At 50.4% G+C, this 5,990-nt stretch overlaps 1 pseudogene; it reads right to left on the bottom strand.

Moving 5' to 3' along the window:
• Positions 1-5,027: 5,027 nt before the first annotated feature.
• On the bottom strand, positions 5,028-5,203 carry LOC144272513 (U2 spliceosomal RNA; annotated as a pseudogene).
• Between the last annotated feature and the right edge of the window lie 787 nt (positions 5,204-5,990).

The following is a 5,990-nucleotide window of genomic DNA, read 5'->3' as shown; positions in this document are numbered from 1 at the left end:
ATAAGTGATTGCCTGCCAGACAGAATGCGTCAAACTAAGTTTTCTTTAACCGCCTTAAGGTCTGTTCCTTTATCTGGTCCTTTATCTGGTGATGGTGGGTGCCATTAGGACAGGAGCCTTCCTAACAGCCCGATATTACCCTGTTTTAATATAGTTTAGATGGGATGCGAGGATGTAATAGCTCATGGCTGCTGCTCTCCTAATCTGGCTGCAGACAAAGTCCTCAGGCTTCATAGAATCATAGCACATCAGAGTTGGAAGAGACCTCAGGAGGTCATCTAGTCCAACCCCCTGCTCAAAGCAGGACCAAGCCCCAACTAAATCATCCCAGCCAGGGCTTTGTCAAGCAGGGCCTTAAAAACCTCTAAGGATGGAGATTCCACCACCTCCCTAGGTAACCCATTCCAGTGTTTCACCACCCTCCAAGTGAAAAAGTTTTTCCTAATATCCAACCTAAACCTCCCCCACTGCAACTTGAGACCATTACTCCTTGTTCTGTCATCAGCTACCACTGAAAACAGTCTAGAGCCATCCTCTTTGGAACCCCCTTTCAGGTAGTTGAAAGCAGCTATCAAATCCCCCCTCACTCTTCTCTTCCGCAGACTAAACAATCCCAGTTCCCTCAGCCTCTCCTCATAAGTCACGTGGCTAGAGGAAAAGCCCTAATCCTTACAGCCGAAGTGAGGAAGGTGAGGGCTGATGGGGTGGCAGGGGCTGTATTGAGGGTGTGAGTAGATGGTGTGAGTGCTGGGAGGGTGAACTGAGGGTGGTGCTGTGTGCGGGGGGGTAGGGGCTGAGGGACTGAACTGAGGGAGAGTTAAATTGAGGGCGGTTGGGGGTCAGAACTGATGGGGGGACAGAATTAATTGCTGGGCAGGAGAGGGGCAGATTTGGGGGTGAGAGCTCCTGGAGCAGGGGCCAAACTCCTCTTCCCCAGTACACGTGGGAGTGGGCAACACTAATCATCACATGTGCACACCCTGGGGGCGGGGGGCAGGGGGAGTTCAGAAATCAAGAGGCTGACCTAAAAACCCAGTATAATCTTTTTTCATAAAATCTCACGATTTGGGGGCCAATCTCCTGATTTTGGGGAGGGGGTCTGATGCACGCTTTTTGATCTCTCGAAGTTGGCAATACTGGTCAGCAGTGTCACTCCTGGGCTCCCAGCCCACCAGGTTCTGCACTCGCCAGGGTGGGATCGAATTCAGGAGCTGGCAGGGAGCCAGGGGAGAGGCATCAGCTCCTGTTAGTGGGGCGAGCGGAGAACAAGGTGGAGTCAAAGTTCAGCTCCAGCCCCTCCCGTTCTCTTCGTTTCATTTAAGGGAGATTCTGGTGCTTTTCGGAAGAGCGCTGTACGGCTGGACAGCGGGTGAACGAGATCTTATGGCTCATTGGGAAAATAAGCAGCGTGCGTGCGTGTGCACCGCCCACGTACGTAACAGAAACGCAGGCGTCATGCACTCGGCCTTTTGACCTGCAAGTTATTACATGCTTTTTATGCATTGAGGCAAAAAGGGAGACACTGTAGAGGGTACAATAAATAAGCCTCAGAATTCAGGGGTGGGATTGCTGTTGCGTTTCTCATGTGAGTTTGGTCTCCATATTTTTAATGGGGGAAGTGTATTTGTTTCATAACTAGAGAGAACTTGGCTGATTTACAGACACCACCAACTGTGCCTGCAACTCCGTGCCGTTCCAGGAGTGTGGGGGGCTAGAGAGGAGACCGGGAGGGGAGGCCAGGAGGGCCACAACTGTAGCTCTGAATCGGAATGGTCTGACTCAGATTTATGGGAAGCCAGGAGCTGGGATTAGCCCCACACTTCCTGGCCGTGGGCAGAGAGATGGGCAGGAAGCTCCTTGGTCACTAGAGAACTTGATTCATGCTGGAAGGGGAAGCTAAAGTAAATTGTGGTGAATCAAAATTCTAGTGAAACCCTCCAGTGCGATTTCATCATGGCTCCACTGGGGAGTCATTTCCTGGTGCCGCAGTGCTGTCCCGGAGCCATTCACCTTTCTTATTCCTCAGGCGGACGAGCAATCCCAGGACCATGAAGACCAACCACAGCACAGAGCCTCGACCCCAGCCAGCATCTTGTCCCTGGCAGAGTCGGCCTGAGCCTCTGTGAATAGAAGAGCACGGGTGGTTTGGGCTAAGCCCAGCCTCTCCTTCCCTTTGTAACGTCCCTGCTCTCTGCCCCTAGGGATGGGGACAGGTCTGAGACATGCCCATGTCTCCCGAGGGCTCCACAGAGCTAGGGGTGCCCCAAGGGCTCAGGGAATGTGCCAGGTTCAGAGTCTCTTTCCCTAGTAAGAGGGGGCGCTGCAGGCTGATGTGCTCCACCTGCCAGGTGTAGACACCTCCGGGCTGGGAGCTCATCTCCATCATCACCAGGATCTGGAAGGCCCAGTCTCCCCATTCTTGGACTGCTTGATTTCGGTCCCTGAGGAGTAAAACCCCGTCATGGACCAACCAGCATCTTGGGGTGGGGCTGGGATCCCAATTTTAGGGGGGAAACTTTCACCTGGGGCTGAACTGAGAAGGAAGGGGAGAGAGAGCTGGGAGAGATGGAGTGGGATTCGGAGAACAGGTTCCAGTCCCAAGTAACAGCCTTCCTTGGAAGGGGATGCCCAGTGTGGGAGTCTCTGCTCTGCAGCGCTTAGCTCTGGGGGCCCCCTCTCTCTTTTCTTTATCTCGCTCTCTCCTGAGTTAATGCAAGTCACTGAGAACCCAGCACAGTGTAGGACTCTGAATCATCAGAGATTGGCCATGGACCCACTGGCTCAATATTTGATCTTTCTCAGATATTTGCCTGGTGTGTCTTGCTCACATGGTCAGGGTCAAACTGATGGATTGCCATTTTTGGGGCTCGGGAAGGGATTTTACTGTAGGGACCTTGGGTCGCTTGCTCAAATCCTCTGGGTGTATCTCCCAAATCAATTCCCTGCCATTGCAGGGGCCGCAGGATCCGGTGCGCCTCAGTCCCTCCTACTCTCTGCCTGCGGCAGACAAGAGAATAGTGTACAGATGGTCCCATCCAGATGATTGGGCTCTTTGCAGGGGTCACTCACTGGGTGGGGGGTAGTGGCCTGGGACGTGCAGGGGGTCAGATCAGATTATCTGGCAGTTTCTTGTGGCCTGAAACTCTACCACTCTGACTCAAATCTTTCTCCTCTTCTGCTCCTAGTCTGGAGAAACCATTGACAGAGACTGTTCCTTACACTGAAACAACGATATTTTCCCAAGGGGAAAGGGTCAAAAATGTCTCTTTCAGGGGTACACAGATGAACAGCTGTTCCAAACCACATACTTTTGGAAAGTGCACGTAGAAGAGCAGTGTGAACACCAACAGACAAACAAATAAGAAGAGAGACACTTAAGTGATCTACAACCGACTGTAACACAAAACTAAAAGCAGCAAGCCCCCAATTCTAAGATCCCAGATAAAAACAAACACTAATAACCAGCCTGAAACAAAGACAAAACATGGGAACCTCACAATCCCGACACTGACCCCACAATTGTTTTCACTTTTCACTTTCTTTGAACCGAAAGATTTTCTCAGCTGGGAGAGGCATCGCTCCTGGAAGCGCTGCAATACCAGGCTGACTTGTGTAATGCACAGAGCAAGCCCCTACTCCACCACCAACACACAGCTCTCCAGTGGAGAACAGATCAGATATCACACTGGTAAGAACACATGTAACTTAAAAGATAACGTTTATGTTTCACAGTCCAAGAGACACAGACAAGGTTTTCATCTCAAGGCCAAGAGACCAAACATCAAGACACTTGGTCACAGCCTTTGATAGACCAAGAGACTACTTACCCTTGGTCTTTGCTCCGAGGAGCTGAGAACTGCAACACGACGCAGCCCTCCTGCTCCCGCCGCTTTCTACACCACCAGGAGCAGCTCGCAGACGGACACCAGGCAGCATTAACAAGACTTTGAGAACTATGGAACTAAGTGACAATCACTGCCCCAAAATCACTCCCCTACAACCCTTCAAAGCAAGAACTCTCCGCACAGGATTCTGCTCGCAGACAGAGAATTCCTTCCGCCTGCTTCGTTTAATTCATGTGGCCGGCTTCCCTGGCTCCTGGGAATGCTAATGTGCATAACCCGCCCACTGACATGTAATGCCATCTGTCAGCGTCAGCACTTACAGCAACAGGTCAAAGAGACTGGGCCAGCGCTAAGCCGGAGCCCGGTGCCCCTTTGGGCCCTGACACAGCTATCTGAACCAGTCCAGCAGCGTGTGGCAGACACTTACAGCTTCGCTCAACACGAGTCCAGCGCCTTGTCTAGCCACTACCCAGATGCCTGCCCTGCACTGACCCCCAGTTTTTGCACTCAGCTCAGGAAAACAGGAATAGAGAGCTGTGCTGTGCAGGGACATCATGCTGAGGGCAGTTTTCTGGTGGCGGGGTAGGTGCAGGTCAGCGTGATGGAATTTCTGGTCTGTAAAAGTGGGGGGCCCACCAGTGCCCGAACAGTGGCCCTCCTACCCCATGCCAGCCCGCTCCACCCCATTCCATGAGTCCTCTGACGCCCCATGCCTTCCCCCAGGCCCTGCCCCATGCCTTCCCCATGAGGCTCCAGCCTTACGACGCCCATTCCCCCTGCCTTCGCAATTCCCCTTCTCCCCAAGCGCTTAGCCTCGCGCCACACCTTCCCCCTAGTCCCGCCCCTAAACCCTCCCTTTCCCCAAAGCTTCGCCCCGCTGCCACCACATTCTCTCCCATGGGGACACAGATGAAACCCTGATCCAAACCACACACGTTTGGAAAGTGCATGAAGGGGATCCGTGCGAGCACAGACAGAGAATAAAATAAGAAGAGAGCCACTTCAGTGATCTATAAACCATAGTAAATGTAAGAAAAGCAGTCCCCCAACGCGAGAGACCCAATTACAAACAAAATATAAATAACCAACCCAAAATAAATGAGTAATATATGAGCATTACAAAGCAGACACTAACATAAGAAATATTTTTCACTTTCTTTTAACCAGAAGATTCTCCCGGATGGAAAGTACATCACTCCTGGAAACACTGCAATACCAGATTGATTCATGGGATGGATGGAGTAAGCCCCTAATCCAGCTCCCTGTTTCAAAAATCCATTTAATATACAGTTCTCAAATAGAGAACATATCAAATATTAAACTGATAAGAACAGATTTAAATTTTTTATTAAAGCTAATGTTAAAAAATTATACAGAACACAGGTTAAGAAAAGCGTGTCTGTACATCTGAGTATCGTGCTTAGATTATCCACAATTATGAAGTTTGTTTTAAACGTAATAAGGTACACATAGTACATAATCAGCAACAATCCAAATTAAGGTGGATAAATTTAACAATACACTTTAGGTATTAACATCAAAGTATTTAGGTACATCACTCATGAAAAGTTATACAGAGACTTGGCTGTGGGAAGCAAATATATCAATGAGTGAAGACTGTCCCTCAGTATTACAGAATATAGGTAGGTTGTCCATTTAGAAAATACAACCCACTAGGGAAGTATTTCAGTTAATTACTAACTGCATTTTCCATTGGCACTCCAGCTCATCTCTCCTGGTATTGCTTATGTCCAGTGATGTGTTCTAAGCAGATGATCCTCACCCACCTAATAGCATCCAACACCATGAGTTACCACATCAACCAAACATAACATTAAGCAATTCTCTGGACACTCACTCTTCTGCCAGGGCTCGCTGGTGATGACGATTCCCGGTCGCAGTTGACTGTGTGCGCCATATACTCCACCTATGGCACCAGGATTCCTAGTCCTTGGCATGCCTCGCACCACGTCCAATCGCAGCCTATATGCTTCCTCAGCCCTCGCGAAGCATCGCGGGCCTAAACAAAGCACAGTCTCCCCCCTCTCCGATTCCCACAATGCTCCGCTGGCACCAGTATCTGCATATTTGGTCAAGTGGCCCTGCCCCTCCTGCAGCCCACCCATGCATGGCTCCTCCCCTTGC

Source organism: Eretmochelys imbricata, chromosome 11, assembly GCF_965152235.1.
Source record: "Eretmochelys imbricata isolate rEreImb1 chromosome 11, rEreImb1.hap1, whole genome shotgun sequence".
Classification (NCBI taxonomy): domain Eukaryota; kingdom Metazoa; phylum Chordata; order Testudines; family Cheloniidae; genus Eretmochelys; species Eretmochelys imbricata.
The sequence above is the reverse complement of the archived record's forward strand: the minus strand, read 5'-3'. Positions and strand labels throughout refer to the sequence as shown.